Raw genomic sequence first — 20688 nt, 5'->3', positions numbered from 1 at the left:
TTTTATAAAACGGTTACCAAGTGTGGCAATATAAAAGAAAAATACACACTCTTATTTTAATAGTTTTTATTAGTAAATAATGATGTTAAAAATAAAATAGTCCCTCCTCCGTTGCCTTCTGCACGAAAGATAGTGCGAGGTGGTTGCTATGCAACAACACTAACAGCTAGCGAACATATTAGACAGAGAGCGTTGATCGATTATTTGGCTATTTATTTACATTAATGTGTATGTTGCTGTTTATTGTGCAGCCATTGAAAAACTGTCCAGCATCAGTAGCATGGCTTACGAGGTCACTTGTATAGGTTGAGGTTGTTCTAGGGCTGTTGCTCGGCGTGGCGAGAATATTGCTCCACTTTCTCCGGTCCCCGAGATTGGGCTTCCAGTAGCTCTGGAGAGAGCTTTCGCACCTGTGCCCACTAACGGTCATCATTTCTCTGCTTTGTTTCAAGGCCCGCATCAGAAAGCTTTTGAATGGTGGTACTTCTCCAGTTGGTCTACCTGCTCTTCATGCTCTCTAGCATAGCTCTGCATGTCGTCGTTTAGGTGCTTTCTGGAGATAGGCACTGCTCAATCCACTCCTCCATAGTAAGGCCACCCTGGGGGTCGAAGTTAACCTTAAATGTTTCCATCTTAAGCTTTGGTAGTTAGTTAGTCTCGTAACGGACGTAATGTAACAGCTGTAACGGTTGTAGCTGTTTCTCAGACCCGGAGGGATACATGACTTGTGAAAAGTAACTACAATTCTACCAGTGATATACGCTCATTATATCACGGCTAAGAACCAATCAGATTGCTTGATTTGACATGTCCGTTTTATTTATATATATTTTTTGGCCCTGGTATTTTAATAATGTATACTATTGTTTCAAGCAATTGTTCAATTGAGGTGCTTCAGACTTGGGTATAATAACAGTATACTTATTACTTACTAATTTGCCAAATTAATAAAAGGGACTAAAAACAGTTCCTATTAGTGTTGTAAAACTTCTAGGAGTGACAGTGGGACAAGTTTTGGAACAAAAACATCTAAATTAAATAAGGTTTTCCAAGTGTATACTTTTCCCCAGCTTTTATGGTTGGCTTTCATCCGTGGTGCCCGGCCTCGCGCCTCCACTTTCCACCTCTGCCCGGCTGAAGGCTCCTCAGAGACGCTTGGCTGGAGCTCTGGGCCACTGGGCCTTTGGACCTCCGAGTCCTCCACTTCTGTGCTTTGGATAGTAAAAGAGGGAGCTGCTATATTAAATCCTGCCCATTCTCGCCCCCAGTCCGCCTCACCGTACACTCCCACCTGCTCGATACCTCAGAAGAGCTTTCAAGTGCTCTTTGAAAGGGAAAAAAAAGGGAAGAAATCAGACCGTGCTCTTCCAGGCGCTCAATAGCATGGCACTAGCCTCTTTCAGCTCCCATGACACCACTCTCCCCCTCTCTTCTCAGTTCTAGGGTGTTTCAATTTATTTTTCTGTTCTTTTTTTCTTCTCTCCTTCAATCTTCTATCTCTTACAACCTTGTATTCCCCCTGACTGCCTTCTTGTCTCAGGCTTTCAGCATGTTCTTAGTGCTAGAGAGAGCTGCATTAGCCATACATCAGGACACTTTCTTTGCGGCCGAATTATCGTAGAACAGTTGCCTTTTGTATTTGGCATGGGACTAAATTGAATGAGAAATGAATAAATCACCTCAGTATATTACAGTTGTCATTTTGGCAGTTGATGGGGAATCATAGCTGCCAGAAACACCTGCTCGGAGTAAATCTTCTCATGTCTACTGCCCCCTGGCCAGCACCGCAGCATAGGACCAAATGCTGAAGTAAATATTGCTGATAATTAGTCATGTCTCATCTTCCCCCTCCCTTGCAATTAAATGTGACCCCTTTATGTTTTATGTATGCCAGCATAAACTCCTTTACTCCTAAAACACCTTCTAGATATCAGACGGGAAGTGTACTGTAAACTAATTGCTCCATATTGGACGACAGCCACTAGATATTATATTACGTTTATGTTATTATTGTGTGAAAGTAATGAAACACACATACACACATGTATGTACTATAGGAGTTTATGAATGTACGCTGTCAAAACTAATTCCCGTTCCTGTAACATCTTAACAGTTATAAAGCAGAGACGGTGCTTGGGAAAGCTGTGATTTGAAGACATAAGCCTCGGGCTCCTCATTCCACTCTGCTTCTGAACTCCCCTCATGCTCCCTGATACAGAGACACATTATAAAGTCTCTCCCTGTAGCTCTCCTCTTATCTTCGCCTGCTATAAAACTATCTCAGAGAAATAGCACAGCGTTAAGGTTTGAAGTAATCTGTTTCTTTTCATTCTTCCATGAAACATATGCCTACTTTGTAACAAGGGGGAAAACTAATTATAGACTTGTACAGGAAAGATAATACAGTTGTAGTGATTGCTTTGTCCCAGTGCTGGGGTTGTGTCTCGACAGTGTATGTGTACTGTAATGATGGCTTTATCTAGCTCCAATACTCCTTTACAAAGCCCTGTAATTATGTTAGATGCCCACAGAATGGCAGACACTCTTGGGCAATGGCCATTGTGAGGGAAAGAAGTACCAAAGGTCTATTAAAACTATTTTCCACTATGATTGTGTTTCGGCACATAGGTTACTGCGTGGGCAACGACATGCTTTACTGGCAGCGGGCATGCATGCAGTACAAACAAAGGCAATGCAAATATACATGGAAAGGTTTATATGCCAATGCTCTTAGGTCAGATCGTCAGTTTCCACTCAGTCTTTGCAGACTGTTTACACATAGGTGGATGACTTAGAAGCCTGTCATTATGTGTAAAGATTGAGTTTTATGTTGGAAAATCAAAATACATCAGCGGTGATTATAGCCTATGATCATAACATTGGGGGTAGAGTTTACTATACTTCTTAAAAAACGTACAACTTTCAATGTAGTGTCCCTGCAGTGTCTCTCGAACCGCTACATCTTTTCTCCGTGAGGTAAACACACAGCTCCATCAACAGCATTGTTCCATTGCCAAGTATTTTCATATGATTGTTTACAACAGGCTACATCTTTTGTCATGACACTGCTTGAATATTTGTTTTGATATTGATTTAAGTCCAAGAGTACCATGTTGGTGTGAATGTTTTGAGTGCAAACTGTTGGCATGCGTCTCATGAGTGCCGTAATGAGATTATTTGAGTGCACATCCGACGAATAGCTCTGGACTCGTAGAGCACTCTTTCTTCCCAGAGGTCAAGGACAGATAAGGAGGTCTCTCTCTGTCTTCCTCACTCTCAGCCATTTCCCTTTTTCTGTCTCTATTTCCCACATGTAGCGCGTGAGGCAGTGCAGCGCCATCCAGCCGTGAAGCCATTTGGTGGTGAGGAGGAAGAGAGGGCCAGCTGAAGGTCAGTCAGAAGCACAGACAGACACGCATCCATACGTACATACAGAGAATCATGCCTCCATTAGCAGGGTCTCTGTTTACCGAGGGGGAGACGCCAGGGATTTGGTGGCATATGCTGCAGCCCCTGGCAGCCTCGTGACAGAGCACTTATAGTAGAGACGGTGACCCAGAGGCTGTGTCCTGAGGCAACGCTGCCGGGCTGGGATGGACAGTGGGGGTGATTGGCGTGCCAGTTTACTATACTGTTCTCATGCCAATCTTAAAGCATTTCTAATTTTTGTGGGATGCCTGTAGGGTTTCAGACAGCATCAGGGGACATTTTCTGGACCATTTCCTTCATCTCCATGCCACAAATCTCTGACCTGTTGGTGTATTCTGTGCATTGCCTTCTAGAAATATTGATAGTAGTTCAATAGAAGGAGAGCATGCAACTCATATACAGTACTTGTCCAAAATGTCCAACACAAGTTGTTTAAAAAGAGGTTTTATTGTAGCTGGACTGAGTAGCATATGATGTAATGTTTTTGAATGCAAAAAGTTTGGGAATTTGGCAGATAATTGAAATACAGAACTGGGCGGGGGAAGAGAGAGAGAGAGAGAGAGCACGCTCGTGAACTGTTGAGGGGGGGACGGGACGCCTCGCTCGTGAACTGTTAGCGCTGGTGTTATGCTGTGTTATGCATGCCCACTGCACCTTGCAGGAGCGCGCACGGCATAAAGCAAAAACTCCCAGACATTTCAATGATTTTTATGTACGGCAAAGTTAGGTTTGGAAACGGTATCATTTCCTTTTTGGCGGGCATGCATTACACGGCATAACACCGGAGCCTCGCTGCGGGGAAGCTCTGGTGCTGTTCCGAGTTTGTTCTAATCTGTCAAAATGACGGACTGCTTTCAGATTTTTCCGTGATTGTTAAAGAAAATTCGTCATAGACGGAAAATATTCGAGGGTGTTCGCGGGGTCTTAAAAAGTATTATAAGTTGATAAATCAATGTAGCGAAAATTAAGGCTATTAAAAAGTATTAAACTGCATTTTCCAAGGTATTACATTTTGTAGCTTGTTTTCAATAAGTATATAAATGGTCCATAGAGGTTGTATTCTACAGTCTGCCTGAATGTAATCATGGCGTAGGTGTGTAGTGTGATTCTGTGTAGTTTATTTATGGCATCCCGTTGGATTTGACGTCATCTGAACAGGACATCGCACGCTCCCTGCTTGATAGCGCGCCAAGGTCCGTTTACACCGGTTGTTAAACAACATCATTATGGGGAAATGCAAGTCTGCGTCCAAATGGTTGGAAGATAAGGAGGAAGGACAATCCATACTCTATCTATATAGTCAATGTGAGGTAAAGTGTGTCGCCAATGTAACCGGTTAAAACTCAAAGTGGCGATGAGGTCTTAAAATGTATGGAAAGGGTCTTAAAAGGGATTACATTTGACTTCAGGATTCCTGCATATACTCTGTATTCGGTTAACGCGACCTCTGCTCTCGGCCCACTGCAGCGATTTTTATTTCTAGAAGCATTTAGTGGGCAATGTTTTATGAATCTGTGAAAACTCTGTATCCCAATGGATATACATATTTAATGACTCAGTTAAGCAATGTCATCGTTGTGTATTATTCATAAGATTGGGGAAACATTTGCAAACTGCAGTACTTTGTGTATTTAACGTCTCCTTGTGGGTTTGTGCAGCCCACAATACCAAACGTATAAAAACGAATACAAACAAAATACATATTGACTACAGGCTACAATAATTAGGGGTGTCGTAAAATACTTTATATGACAGTTAATGTAAGTTTGGTTGGACTAGAGGAAGTCTATTAAGATGTACAATATAAAAAGACTGGGACATTGTCGATTTGTATTCATCTATATATCGGCACTGATGTCATTTTCTACCTTTTCATACGTCTTGTCTACAACTCAGTTACAGCTGTTCAGTCCCCCTCTGTGCTGTTTGTCAGCTATGCTCCTTCCAAACAGGGTCTTAAAGTTGGATTGTTGCTTTGCTGTTGTTGACTTCGAGCGGTTAATATTCCACAGTATGGAAGATGGATAATAAGTGTCTTCTTTTAGCTAGGCAGTTCCAAGACAAAAGCTGTCTTCATTAGGACCCCGTTAGACCTTGTTTCACCTGACTGACTGACAGACCGGCCGTGATGAGGCTCCATTAGACTGCTGCACAACTCTCTGTGGACTGCCCATTTACTGAAGGGCCCTCTTTCCTCTCTTTCTCTACCTCTCTTGCTCTCGCTTGTTCTGTCTGACCAGGGTAACCCCAGGAGCCCCCTTAACCAACGGTGGTTGAGAGCCCAGTCAATCAGACGCAATGATGTTAAACTCCTCTCCAATGAATACCCTTCACCAGTCATCACAGAGATTGTCTCTGTGTGGCGGCTGATTAGGAGCTTATCTCAAGTAGGTTCATCTCAATTTACTGTCCGTTTGAAGAGAGGAGCTAGCTTTTACTATTGCTCTGTCCTCTACACGATTGCTTTACCTTGGAGCAGACAGACCTGTAATGAGGAAATAACATGCCTTGCCAACTTTTATAAAGCCCTTTTCTAATAGATTTGTCCGAAACAGTTCACAAAGCGAAGCCTGTGCATAGAAAGATATGAAAATGATCACATGATGGTCCTGGGAATTGTTCACTGAATTATATTTGATCAGGTTAACCTCAGGAGCAGTTTCTGTCGGCTGAGCTTGTTTTCTTATTGCCAACATTAGTTTGGGGGGGAATGGAAGACGACTTAAAATATTATTATGCAAAACACAACTGAAAAATGATTTTGTCTGTGAAGAATACTGTGGTTTCCGCCATTGTATTGCAAACCTGTCGGGCCTAGGTTAACGTCCCACCTACCTATTCATGTTTTTTAAACAAATTTTAAAGATGTATTTGTCGAAACAATTAAGCCCTATAGAAAGGTTGATTTGAACTGAATGAGGGTGGTTGAGAAAGAGAGCCTGTGTGTGTGACTGCAAATAAGTAATTATGATTTCATTAACAATTTAACTGCATAATGCTGCGTTAACACCGGACGCGATGCGATGTTTGGGGGCGGCGCGATTACATGTAAAGTCAATGAAGAGATGACGGCGCGCATGAAGCGTTTGATTCGAATGCCGCGGCACAATTGAGGTGACTGGAGTCCGCTCGAGCGTCAAATTTGCGATCTCGCGGTAGCCAATCAGCGGTGAGGATCTCAGCCTGCCTTCACTGACGTTGAACCAGAAAACCAAAACATCAGCCGTTAGCTGTTAGCACTCACAGCTCCTCATATCTGTTCAGAAACTGGACAAAAGTTAAACAAGTCCAAACCACAGACTGTCTGTGTCATGGCGAATACAGTCGCTGGTTTATTTATGTCTGTAGGCCGTTGTTGTGAGTGTGGACAGTCGGAGCGTATACTGCGTTAGCTTAGCCGATCTCCATTCAGAAAACACACATTTTAAAAGGTTTCTCTCCTGCCGTCTGTCTGCAGACTTGTCAAAGCATTAATTCATGGTTTTTACTAACCGGTATCAGTATGTCGTTACTCCGGCATCATTTTGAAACGTGTATTTCACGGCCGGCGGCATCTCATGACGCATCTATGACGCGCCGCAGCGATAGACTAGAGCAGCAAAGACATTACATAACATTAGCATTTCGAAAATGTTAGCGTGGCTTAATAATAGTGCGAATAGACATCGTTTGTTGCCGGACAAGGATTCCCTCTCTCCTTTCCTGCTGAAAGATGGTGAGTGTACTCAGGGACGAGGAGTCATTTAACCAGCCGCCAGTAGGAGTCAGGCTTTACTTTCTTTTATATCCATAAAGAAAAAGTAAATCTGTTTACAGTTGTTTCATATGGATGTTGAGAGGTCTCCATATATCTCTTCATTTTGCTCTCAAAGTGCACCAGATTGATGCTTCTAACTTCAATATTTAAAACAAATAATCTTCCCGGGGGAGCATGCCCCCGGACCCCCCTAGAGGGTGTCAGGTCCACTCCCCACTTACAAAAATAGCACTTTACCAATGCACCCCTTCTAATCTCAGATGTACCCAGAGTTATTTTGTTAAGAGCAGTGAGCCTTTCTAAAATATACAGTAAAGACACAAAGCAACCAGCATTATAGGATATACTATGACTTTGAGCCAAATACTTGTTTTTGGGCTGTATAAATAAATTGACTTGAAACAGTTGCTGATTTAGAGCACTGACACCTTTTTTATTCCAATTCAAGCACTGAGCATAAGAGTATGAACTTGTAAGGTGGACCAGTTTTTCTCATGTGACAAGCTTTCTCTCTGATTTTGTTCCCGGGGCCAACAGGGGCAAAACATATTTTCTGGTGGAAACCTTGAACACGTATACTAAAATTAGCTGCCAAACTTAAAGTTTAGTTTTCAAAAAGGTTTTAGTCCAAAACAAACCTTTTTTCTCTTCTGTACCTTTGTATGGCAACGATGAACAGTAGCTTACACTTTTGCTCATATACACACATATGCTGTGAGGTCCTTGTCAAGGTCGGGCCAAGACAGGTAGAAAGGCGTTGAATTACTGTTTTTGAATTCCCTCCTCTGACACTCTTTCAAGGAGATATGAAAAAAAAGGCATCGATCTCCATAATGCATTGCTCCCCGTTGCCAGGGGGGAAGTGAATAGGGATGGCAGGTTGGAGGGTAATCTCGGTGTAAGGAGGTTAGCGGGCATAGGATTTGATCATGCCTGGCCATTCGGTTCAGCGTTGAAGGATGTTGCATGCGGCGATGTCAGCCACTGAGTGCCCATCGAGCCAGACAAGTCAATACGTCCCCATCACCTCTCATTGGTTAGTGATGCTCTATTGGAGAGACAAAAACCCTGTTCACTGCCTCCCCCTCCCCTGTCTTCACCTGTCAAGTGATGTATGGGCAGCAGGGAATCAGCGTCTGCTTCTAGCACTCAACAGTCCAGCCAGCAGCACACACATCGACAGCCTTCAAAACTATTCGACTCTAAGGTTTATTATCACTCAGTGTGGTGTGTGATTGCAGGTCTCTCCTGAGCGGTTTGTTATTGTGCCTCACCAGGTCCTCCTGTATACTCCATCAGCTGTGGTTTACCAGCAGGATGAGTGTAGCTTGCAATCATCTAACAGAGTTAAAACAATTCACAGAAAACTAACCATACTTTCCTCACCCTCAGAAGACGCATGCGGTCTCTTGAATCAGTGTAAGGGCTATGTGCACAGACAAAAGGGATGTTTGCATTCTTTGCTTGGAAACGGCTATAGATTAATTTGGGTTTTCTGGTGAGAACTTGAAAGAACCTAATTCAGGAAAAAGAAACTGACATTAGCGTGCTATGCAAAAGGAGTTGACTTTTAGGATAGAGTTGAATGAGCTTACAAATGTGATCGTGTGTATTAAAGAACCAAGAAAGCAGTGAACTGGAGGCTGTATTGGTGGATAGATCAGACGGTTGGCTCTACTTTTGAAGTTCGAAGTCAGAAAAGTAGAAATTTAAAGCTGTATCCATGCTTTCTGTATCTCCCTGGAGTAACTGTTTTAACGTTTCCTCCTCAGATCAGAGAACATGAAATATATGCTGAAGAAAAGAAATATGACCCCACTTGTTTTCTTCTCCTCAGTTGCTCCCCCATCTCTCTCTGTATCTCTCCCTCAGCTCTCATCTCTAATTCTCCCTACCACTTGTTCCATTCCAATACTACACTCTGCTTGCCACATGCTGTAAGTGAGATAAAAAGGTGGATTCTAGAAAACCTCACGAACTGCGCCCTGCTTTATAGTCCTTGTGAGTGTGGAAGAGTTGAGGAAGAAGAGACATGTAGAGAGAAGAACAAATAGAGGGCTGTTATAGTGAAAACAGACGGTCTGACTATTGCACAAGTACAGGCTTTGTTGTTTCGTTTGGGCGCTTTGGGACCAAGCTTGCAAAATACCGTTGGATACCGTTTTAATAGGCTTATACAAGAGTCTGTTTTATGTGGGAATAAAAAGCAGTGACTGTAAAATCCCATTATAAGGACATTACAACGTAACGAGTGAGTTATAGAGCCAATGAACGGTCAGACAAACAACTGTTCTCTTTGTGTCTCTTTGGAGTATCTGTTATTATTTTGCATCCATGACTTCTCTAAATTATATTCCACTGAAAAACATTTTAGATTCCGCATCAAAAAATATCACAATGCTTTGAATATTTTAAACCAGATTAAAATGAAACGTTTTTTTTTTTGAATGATTCGTAAACAGTTCAGATTAAAAACAAAAAATATTCACAATCGCAAACCTTTTATCCAGTTTTTTTTTTATCCCATCTCCAATTTATGTTTCTGTTTATGAGCTTTTATGAGCCATGATTATTGCTGCAGCCACATTAACCAACTCAACAAGTTGTTGTTGCACATGCACTCCAACAGAAAGCACGTTACCCAATGCGACTCTCTTTCGGCCCTTGTTTTGCTGACGATATTCATTTACTTGTATACAGTAAGAGTGTTGTCTTTTTGATATCAAACCTGGATGATATATGTCGAAACATGTACCTCACTGGAGATCCACAGGTGGGTACACTACATTTACTGGAGAGATATGACATGGGATATAAAAAAAAAGTTAGTGTGTGTTTTCCTATTTATCTTTTGAAACATATCTAATATTATCTTGTGTCGTTTTACAGCGATATTTATTGGTTGATGTACCTTTGACCCCCGAGAGTACTTGTAGTTGGTGGCAGTGTTTGCAATTTTGATTTTAAGTATTTTTCTGCATTAGCTAAAGCCATATGCTGGAGTGAACTCGGAGCTGCCTGGCTAGATGCTGCTACACACATGGTTTAGGTCTTCCCTCCATAAGGAAGGCGTGGCCTGATACCATGCAGAGTTTATGGCCTTAAAGCCATCTGATCAGGTGTGATGTGTTAAGATGTTACAGCTTAGATCTGGTGTGACCCAAAACCATAAAATATATTTCCTGCCGTGAGCTTTTCATCTCTACCATAACAAACAGTTTGATGTATATAAAATGAACTGCAGCCTCTTAAACCTCAGTTCATTTGAACAGCCCTTTGTCGGTTAGTAGTTTTCCAGATGTTTCCCCATTGCACTTGGTCTTTGTAGCATTGCTTGGCAAGATGTGATCGCCAAGTCCTTCCTGCAATAGGTCAAAATCCAGTGCTCATGAAATCCACCATTTGTATATTGCCCAGGCTTCCTTTCGTAACACATCAAATGATATTTACTGAGAAGGGGGTACAGTCTTTGTTTCACTTTGTTCATGCTCAACATGCTGGATGCACATCAACCAATTCAAGAGCACTTCACAAGACGTAGCATAACATGGATGTGCTGGATGTGCAATTACACCAGTTTTCCTCTGTGTAGTTGTGGTTTTATTTAATGATTTTTATGTGAACACATTATGTTGCAATGTAATTCTGGCTTGTGACAGTCCCCGGGCGCTCTGCCCCAGAGTGCAGAGAGGATTAAGACCTCTTAGACAGACCCCATCTTGTGGTGAAACGCTCAATAACATTTAACTCCACACTATCAAACCTCCCATCTCTCTCAAACTGAACCTGTTGCATCAGTTTTTCTGTATTTTCTGTGTTCATTGTAAATGTACCAATATAGAAAACAATTGGTTGAACCACCAACTTAAGTTGTCATGCATTATCATTGCGGTTGATATGAGAGGGGTTGTTTTTGCCCCTCTAGTAAGAGCATTAGTAGTTCAACTGCTACCAGATACCAAAAATATGGCAGGGTAATTTTTCATTATTCTGGTTTTCTCTTAACTTAATGTATTGGGTCACCTAAATATTTCTTAACCAACACTAAGTGAAAAGGAAGTTATGGATAAATTGCGTTGAAATGTGTCGTAATTTCTGTTCAACTGAGAATTGATCCTTATATTTCTTTTTTTCCTGACATGTGGTTCACTGTCCCAATCAAATCAACTTTTTTTTTCATGAGAAGTTTATAATTGTAATATCTTATTGACATGAAACTTAATGAGTACATTCATGTGGTCAAGTAGAAAACTGTTTAGGTCTCACCTGGGCTTAGCTTTTAGCTAAGCCCAGGTTAAATGGCTCCGTTAGCCGCTTTCACACCAAGTACTTTGCCGTACTTAGTGCCCAGCACTTAGTACCCCCATGGAACTAAGTACAGATCGCATTCACACCGGAATAAGTTCCCTGAGGGAAGATTACTCAAATGAAGCCGCTGACGTCACTTCTTCTTCTTCTGCTTTGGGTTTACTGGCAGGCCACAAACCACTTCACGGCGTGTACTGCCACCCGAAGTCCCCGGCCGGAAGTCCCCGGAGTTGGGGACAGGCTTCAGTAGTTTGCAATTCGCCCAGCCAATCAGAAATTTGAACTTTACCCAGGAAAGTCCCACCTCTCTATCAGGCACTAACAATGAGGCTAAAAGTTCTCTGAACTAAGTACTCTTTTTGGTGTGAACGCAAAATTCCAGGCACTAACGGAACTAAACGGGAAAAGTATGGGTAAAAGTACTCCGGTGTGAATGCGCCTATTGTGAATGAGTGTGTTATAGTAAACCCTTTGAATGAATTTGTTTGTGCTGTAGTTATTTGGAAAAAGGATAATGCCTTCCCTTGCCATCTTCCATCAATAACTGTACTACAACAGATCATATGGGGAAACGCAGTGTCCAGTTGGATGTCTGAGCACTGGCGGTCACAGTGTGTGTTGTAATCCTTCATGTCAGAGGTTAAAAGGCGAAATCAGGCATTTCAAGCGGGAGATCCAAGCAAGCTTCCTGGCGGCCTTTTAGTACCTGTGCCTCCTCTGGGATCTCTTTCCACATCAGTATTCAGGTCCACTACCTCAGCCCCTTCTCATTCCATCCACCCCTGGATTTATTTTCATACTATGGGGGTATGATAGCCACTTAATAATTCATATTTAGAGTGTATACCCATGCACTGAGAAATTCTGATTCATCCTCCTGAGTAGCCGCCCACCCTCTTGCATCATTTAAGCCTCCAAGTTCTAGATGTGGCTTTTTCGCTCAGTCTGTGCAACGCTCTTCGAGTAGAGCTGTCAAAATCTTGAGCGTAAGAGGAAAGTTTGTGTGGGTAGACAGGATCTTCTGTTTTCTTTTAGTCAACATGCTTATTTAAAGAGTTGGATCAAACCCAGTCGGAGTTCAACTTTCCAAGACAATGACTCTGAAGACGCAGGGTGGCACTGACACATATCCCCATCTGAATCTGATGGAGTCTCGAAATGGTCTGCACTCGCATTAAAGCCCCGATGACCAATATGGGAATTATCTTTTCATGTAAGAAAAAAAACAATGTCTTCACTTTTTATGAACTCAAAGCATAATGCAGAAACTCAGCCTTTCTATAACTTTACTAAAATAGGAACAACCATTCAGTTTAAACTCTGTATAACGTGTACATTACAATCATAGTTTAAATGTGTATTTGCCAATCCAGTATGTCTACCTGTTTATGGCTGGATTATCCAGGCCACATGTGTCAAACTCAAGGCCCGGGGGCCAAATCAGGCCGTTGGTGGATTTAATTTCGGCACGCAGGATAATTTCTTAACACTATTAGATCTGACCCGCCGGTATATTGCACGCACACCTTCACTCCATCCTGAGGGTCTCCTCAGCTCAGAGCCTGACCCCAAACATTGATGAACTTGCACCCGAGATGAGATGCCAAGTATCTGGCTTGAACTAGCATCACAGAGCAGCACACTGAGATTAATGGATGTTTCCTTCTGCACTTTCTTTCTTGAGACAACAGGGCATGTTTGGTTTTTTCTTTGAGAGAAATTGTTTTTTTGAAGCTGTTGTTGGCCTGTGGAAAAATGATTATTTAATTTTTAATGTTGTTTTTATAGGCAATACTTTAAGCTTTGTTAGTTCCAGGTTTAATATGTGCAATAAGTTCATTTCAATACATTTTGCAATAAACATTGAACCAGTCCGGCCCTCGACTAGTACCCATTTTGTTATTTTGGCCCACTGTGTATTTGAGTTTGACAGCCCTGATCTAGGCCAACCAAAATATCTGAAAGGTGGAGAAGAAAAACTACACTTTCCTTATAATTTCTTACATTTTGTGTCACTTGTTAGATGCTTTTATCCAAAGCGACTTACATACTCAATACTGTGGACAATCCCCACAGGAACAATGTGGGGTGAAATGTCTCAGGGACACAACGACATGCTGACTGCAGTGGGGTTTGAACCTGTGCTCCCCTGAACCGAACACCAACGCACTAGCCCACTGCGCCACACGCTTCCCCTTTTGTCTTGTTCAAATAAAACAATTATAGAGCATAAACACATCTTAGCAAAGCACAGATGTATTTATCAGTGACATCAGTTCCAGTCTAAGAAACCGATACTGCCAGAGCTCTATTGCAGAGTTGCTCACCCTTTGACTGATGTATTGTTCTGAAATACTAGAACAAAATGTGAGAACAAACTGAGAGGCTTTGTAATACGATGGAAACCAGTGTTACCTGGCTGCTCGCAGTGTTGCATGTGGCGTTCAGATCAAAACACTGTGATGGTTTCAGTTATGTGTGGACATGGAAACTGAAGCTTCACATTATTTATTACAAAGCGTTTTGAGGATCAGTTTGTTCCATCTTATCATCATGGTTTCCTAATGGCGTATTTCCACTGCAGCGGGTAGCCCCGTTTAAGCGTCCTTAATCTTCCTCAATCGACCAGGCCAGTTTTTGGTGGCCTTTCCATATAGCGTAGCACCGGCTAGTGGGTACTTTTTACGGCCCCATAAAATAGTGGTTATATCAGGCCAGGGCCAGGGCCAGGGCTGAACTAGTGACGTCAACACTCTCGACTGCTGATTGGTCAGAGAGAATCGTCACAAGATCGCGCGTGAGTTGTTTCGCATTGAAAATGACGCCACGGCAGTTTTACCCAGCTCCGCCCAAAAAGCCCGCCAAAAAGCCCGCCAAAAAGCCGATCGCCCGCCTACACTGCGTTGCTACCCCAGGTCCTAAACTGTAATGGCAATGCACCACGGATTCGGACGGCCACCAAGGCAGCCCGAGGCCTGAGCGAGGACGCTTAGGGACGCTTAAACGGGGCTACCCCGCTGCAATGGAAATGTGCCATTAATATGTTTTGCTTGACCGTGTGTTCAAATGTAGACATTGTGCATTTCCTTGTCAACAAGTTAACCAGCTAGCATTTTTACGAGTTACAATTACATGCCTGTTAAATCATGGCATGAATAAGCATGAAGTTGGCCTACAGAATGGCAGCAGTGGATATACTGCAGGCTTACAGTCATTATTTTGACTCTGAACGTGCCAGAAAAGGACAGCTCTTTGCTCTTAACGCTGTTCTTTTTCAAGTCCCACTTGTCAGAAAGAAAGAGATAAATATAGTTTATGACAAACCAAAATAAATGGGTGGGTTCAGAAATGCGCAGCACAACAAACCACAGAGGAAGATGTGGCCTACACAGACCACGTACAAACAGCCTGCCTCTGCCACGGAAATAGATGCTTACATGGGGAAAGAAAATAGTTGTGACAATAATTAGAGCGGGAAATGTTGTTAAGAGTGTTTGAATCCTCTCATACAAACCTACTGTACCTGATGTTGAGTCCAAACTGTGGCTTTTTCTGGAGTTTTGTCTGTGGAAAAATTTAATTGCATAATTTAGCTTTCTAAATCATGGCCTGCCTTTAGGTACTCATGAGTTATAAAAAGCTAGCAATGACACACGGGACACATTTACGGGAAGTGCTTTAGTGCAAAAATAAATGACCTTTGCTGCTCCGTTTTTAGTCCAATACTGTGGATGGAGTTGTCATTTTGCCATGCATACACATTTTCCTCTGCCTAGGACAGGGGTCGGCAACCTGGCTCCCTTGAGGTTTTTAATTCTCCTTATAAGAGTTCTTTGTTTCTTATTAGAGGTAAACAGTTTTCTATAATGGAATAAATAATAAATGCAAAAAACTTTTTGTCTATGATGTAACAATATATACAACTTTATAAGCTATCAAGCTATCAAATATGTTTTGCGGCTCCAGACAAAAAAAATTGGTGGTAAAGGGGGGAAGTGGCTCTTTTGGTCAAAAAGGCTGCAGACCCCTGGCCTAGGAGGTCATGTTTTGGTTCGGGTTGTTTGTTGGTGGGACTATTTCTCAGCAGGATTATGAAAAAAACCTTTTGGACCACTTTCATGAAACTTGGGAGAAGGGTAGAGTACGGGCCAGGGAAGAAAGCATTACATTTGAAAGCTTTCAAATCAAGGGAAGAAACAACTAATTATTTTTGCACTTTAGTTAACACCCTGAAATGCATGGACTTGGCGGAGGTCTACACTCTTGGAGTGTCCTTTTAGTTCTGTTTGATTTCTAGACTGTGAAATATGCAGGACAAGACAATATTAAAATAACCTTCTTGGAGGAAGTAATAACCTTTGAAAAGTTAATATATTAAAGGGAAATTACGTTTCTCACATTTTATTTGTCACATTCAACTGGAATTATCCATATTATTTATATTGCTCTTTTTACTTTTTTATACTAGAACAGCTGCTAGATTTAGGAACACATCATCTCCTTAAGTGATTTCCAGGAAAATGGCTGATAGAGTGCAAGATACCACAACATTGGCAGCTAGGCCTGATGGTGTCTTGCCCCGGTATGCCAACACTGGTCACAGAGCTACAATTAGCAACCAGTGGTGGGCCATCCAATCAAAAAGTCCTATGTAGGAAAGTGTGGGTTTTACTGTGCTGACAAATGTCCTTATGTATTTGCTTAACTGTGTACATGGGAGAGCAGATCCATCAGCAAAACAAAACCGTCACAACATTTTTAGTACCCACAAAAGGAGGCGTAGAACGTACTATAAAAATGGAAACTGCAGAACAGAGTGGACACATCCGCTTCTGAAACAAACCTCACATTTTTCCTCTTCCTCTATCCACAGTTATGTGCCTATTCAGTATAACAGAGCAGAGTCTGCTGAAAGAGGGGAAACAGGACGAGTAGAGGATGGGAGGTCTCCCAGGAGAGCGCTGCCCGGAGGAGGCACGATTAGGAGGTGAAGCAGTCAAACGCTCACACCAAATGTGCTGGCACGTCATGATAACCCCGGGCTGTTCCAGGCTAAGAGGACTGACAGGCAGACTCTCCTTATGGCTGACTTCAGCGCTATTGTTTATCATCTCCTATAGCCAGGCTTGTGATGAGACCTCTTGCCGCCTCCTGCTCATTCGGAGCCTGCATAAGCCTGTGCACTGAAACACAGCCATGTGTTAAAACTCTCAATTGTAGCCACCAAACTTTTTACAGCATGTTTGCTGAATGCTTTTTGGCTTCATCCTTGATTTGAACATTTTGTGAAAAATCTACTTTACGTTAGTATCATTTTTACTATGTGTTTGATACGAATCAAGCGAAAGAAGTATTTGAAAAATCCAGGAATGAAACTAAAATAAAGTGTACTTCACATACCCTTACTCTATATAGCAGTATGTTCCCTTAACCTTTAATTGAACAGTATTTTTCCAGCTGTGTGGTTGAATCTAAAATTGACTGCCGTACATACAAACAGGTTTCAAATCCTACTCGTGTATACTCTCCCATAAATACATTTGTATGAGAACAAAGCATCATGTATGTTCTCACTGTTCTTACTATCTGATGAACAGTAGCGCTCCAAGCGTGTACTACACCACCTTCAGGTTTGTAATCAAGACATCACTTTGTTCATGTGTCTTTGCTTTAAATAAAGTAATCCTTTCATACGCACGTTTGTGCTCAAACAGCCGTGCTGTGAATAGACCAGAAGAAGCACCTGGTTGCCTGCAGTGGTTATCTTTCATTTCATTCAGCAGCTTGTGTCAGCTGACAAGATGGCCGTCACTATGAAAACACCTTGGGTGTTACTGCTGCTGAATGGCTCTTTTGTTTTTGCATTCTTCTGTTGTGTGAACACTGTTATGGTTTCCTCCTAATTACTGAAGCAATGTGGGCTTTCTTGTGCCGGCCTGTAACCTCTGCCTGTGTGTGTGTGAGCGCATGTTTGTGTAGACCTTGAATGTAATAGTACCTGACACATGCTTTAGTACCTTTCAAGCACAAAGAGGCTATAATCTGCCAAAGTTTCTGACTCGGGAGAGGGAGAACAATCGTCTTGGCACAAATGGATAGAAGAAGGGCTTTGTTTTTCGCAGAGATAATTTGAAGCAGGTCAAAAATGAGAGCATCATAATATGATTGCCAAGTGAATTGAACGAGGCCCATGGGCCGTGGGCCCTTCTTTGTTTTTCCAGCAGCGGTGGCTGCGAGCGTTTTGATGGATCCTAATTGAACACATATTTATTGTGCTTGGTTCAGCTGGAGTGTGACGGGTATGATGATGCCTCAATTAGAACCATTAACAGGATGATTGTGCTTGCCTTTCTGGAAAGTTTTTTAGTGAATGAGGTGTTTTTTTTTCCTGCCACTGTGATCCCGCTTTCAAAGCACAAGTGCCCTGCGGCCATCTGGGAAAATCGCCTCATGCTTTGACGAAAAGGAGGATGGAGGCTTGATTCGTCAGTTGTCGTGGAAACACAATGCAATAACAATCCTCTTAGTCTACGGAAGAGAAAATGCCAAAATGTGTGAGACAGCCAGAAGGGTGATGAAACTGCCCTTCAGATATCTGTCTGAGAGCCAGCGACTGAGCACAAAGTTATCTTCCCTCCTGTCTTCAGGGCAGAAAATGTGAGCAGTCACGGGAGGCATGCTTGAGTGTCAGAGCCATGAGGAGAACTTATAGCTTGTTTAAGGCTTAGGAGAGTGTTGTGACCGTAGAGGCCTGTGTAGCAGCTGATAGGTTTGAGTGTGTCTAACCCTGTGATCTGTGTGCTAACATTGGCCTACTGGGGTAAAATCAGTTCCTCAACTCTCTGCCTTTGTTCCCTGTGAAGGGAGGCTTACCCAAGGACCCCCTGTTTACTCTGGCCCGCACAATGGCGAAGTCTAAACTCCCTTTGTAGGGTGGATTTAGGCTAGATTTACTTCAATTTGATCTGGGAGGGCCCCTTTTCATCAGCCTGGAGGTCTAATGCCCTTAACTGGCTTAACCTGGCTCCCCCTGTGAGCCCGGGACCTTCATGCCCACAATCTCTCGCCTCTTTGCCATTCCTACTTATCCCCCGCTCTCCACCTCGCCCTGGAGTCCCCTGAGAATCCCCAGCAACACCGGGGTTTGACAGTGGCAAAGCATGCTGGGGCTTGGTTGGTGACACCTGCAACTCATGTTTAACATGTCATAAGCATGGCAGGAGTCGGCATGAAACATCAGCCTGACACACATCCTCTGTCTAAACTATGTGTGAGGAACCGGCATTCTGGGAATGGACAGGTAGATTGTATGGACTTGTCCTTTTAGCACTTGCTTCAAATGTAGAAATGATAGAATGCATTCTCTCAGGGTGGATGCTTGGGTATACTCATATCCACTGTAATGGATTTGCTCATGAATAAAGATGATATGTCGTTGTGTTTTTTTTGATACCATGGACTCAGAGGTCTCCCACACCGGAGAGTGCTCGCTCTGCAAGTGGACACTACTCTTTCAGAAAACATGTTTTAAAGATACAGTTAGAAAGTGATAACATTGTAGATTTCAGCATGCCTTTTATCACAACTGTCAAGGATCATCATCTCCATTGAATGAAGCTAAAGTTCATCTGCCGTGTTTTCAACTTTTAGCACCGGTTTCCCTTTACTCTGAAACTCAAATGCACAGTGGGCCAAAATTAAAAAGTCGGTACTAGTCGAGGGCCGGACTGGTTCGATGTTTATTGCAAAACTTATTGAAATGAACTTATTGCACATATTGGACCTGGAACTAACAAAACTTAAATTGTTGCCGATAAAAACCATTCTTATTATTACATTTTCCCACAGGCCAACAACAGCTTCAAAAAACAATTTCTCTCAAAGAAAAAACCAAACATGCCCTGTTGTCTCACGAAAAAAAGTGCAGAAGGAAACATCCATGTAAACTCAGTGTGCTGCTCTGTGATGCAGCTCAAGCCAGATACTTGGCATCTCATCTTGGGTGCAAGTTCATCAATGTTTGGGGTCCGGCTCTGAGCTGAGGAGACCCTCAGGATTGAGTGAAGGTGTGCGTGCAATATACCGGCGGGCCAGATCTAATAGTAATTCAAAATTATCCCGCGGGCCGAAATTAAATCCACCGAGGACCTGATTTGGCCCCCGGGCCTTGAGTTTGACACATGTGTTTTAGAACATGACAAACTTCCTGTTGGCTCAAACTGGGCTTCCCGGTGAACAGCACCATGATATTGTCATATCCCAGGTATGCCGCTGGTCTTTAGTCCTCATCTTTTGACACAGCCAGGAGTAGGCTAACCACAAAATGGTCTCCCGTTGTTGCTATGTGCAATTTTAACCCTGCCTCCCCAAATTCGATATTCATGAGACGAAAAAATATTCTTTTCAAAAAGTTGTTTTGAATTGCAAATTTTCCCAAATCAGCACCTAGCAGAACACAGTGGAGGAGAGTAAATGCAGGGACAGTATGGCGCTTATCCCTGCGCCTGTAAGCTCCCCACACTGATACGCTGGCTGCCAGACTGTACTCTGACATATGTGCCCAAATTGTCATGGCATAATTATGTAACCTGGACCATCCAGATTATTCAAAAGCCGCCTGAAAGTGTCATCTTCAGTGCCGGTGAGGCTCTTGAGACCTGTCACCTACTGAATTCGAAATGGTTAAATTTTGAGTATGGGTGTCTCTCTCTCTCTCTCCTTGCAGCTGCTCTCTACTTTCTCTCCCCTCGAGCTTGGCCTAATCCAGAGGCACAGCATCACTGCAGCATCAGTGTTACCTTTGATGGGCCCGGATTAAAGCAAATCTACATTCCTTTGGTGGATTTCAAACGCTGCCTGAACAATGATGCCAGCCAGAGGCGAGTTAATGAGGCCTGCAGTGGACTGGCAACGAGTGACTTTAAAATCAACCTGATTAGGGGCAGAGATATTATCTGGGTACCTCCCTCCGCTTTTTGCTCCTTCACTCTCGCTCTGCCTGTCTCTCTTCCATCTCGACACTTTACTTCTTGCCTCTTTTCCTCCTTTCGGTTTTCTCTTCAAGTCTCCTAATTCTTTGCTCTCTTTTCCAACTCTAGTCCTCTCTCCCTCTCTTCACTCCTGCTCCCCAGTGAGTGAGGCCTGACTTAATTAGTGGGCTGGAGTGTGAATGTGCCTTTCACAGGGTGTTAATG

At 42.8% G+C, this 20688-nt stretch overlaps 1 long non-coding RNA gene across 2 annotated transcripts in view; it reads left to right on the top strand.

Moving 5' to 3' along the window:
* LOC307030741 overlaps positions 1–20688 on the top strand; it is a 193997-nt gene that overhangs the window by 10417 nt on the left and 162892 nt on the right. For both annotated transcript variants that reach the window (XR_013805769.1, XR_013805770.1), the window contains exon 2: positions 3318–3390. This is a non-coding gene — a long non-coding RNA (uncharacterized lncRNA). The remainder of the gene's footprint in view (positions 1–3317; positions 3391–20688) is intronic.

This window comes from Notothenia rossii, assembly GCF_949606895.1.
Source record: "Notothenia rossii genome assembly, chromosome: 2".
Lineage (NCBI taxonomy): Eukaryota > Metazoa > Chordata > Actinopteri > Perciformes > Nototheniidae > Notothenia > Notothenia rossii.
Note: the sequence above shows the minus strand (reverse complement) of the source record. Positions and strands in the feature narration are given on the sequence as shown.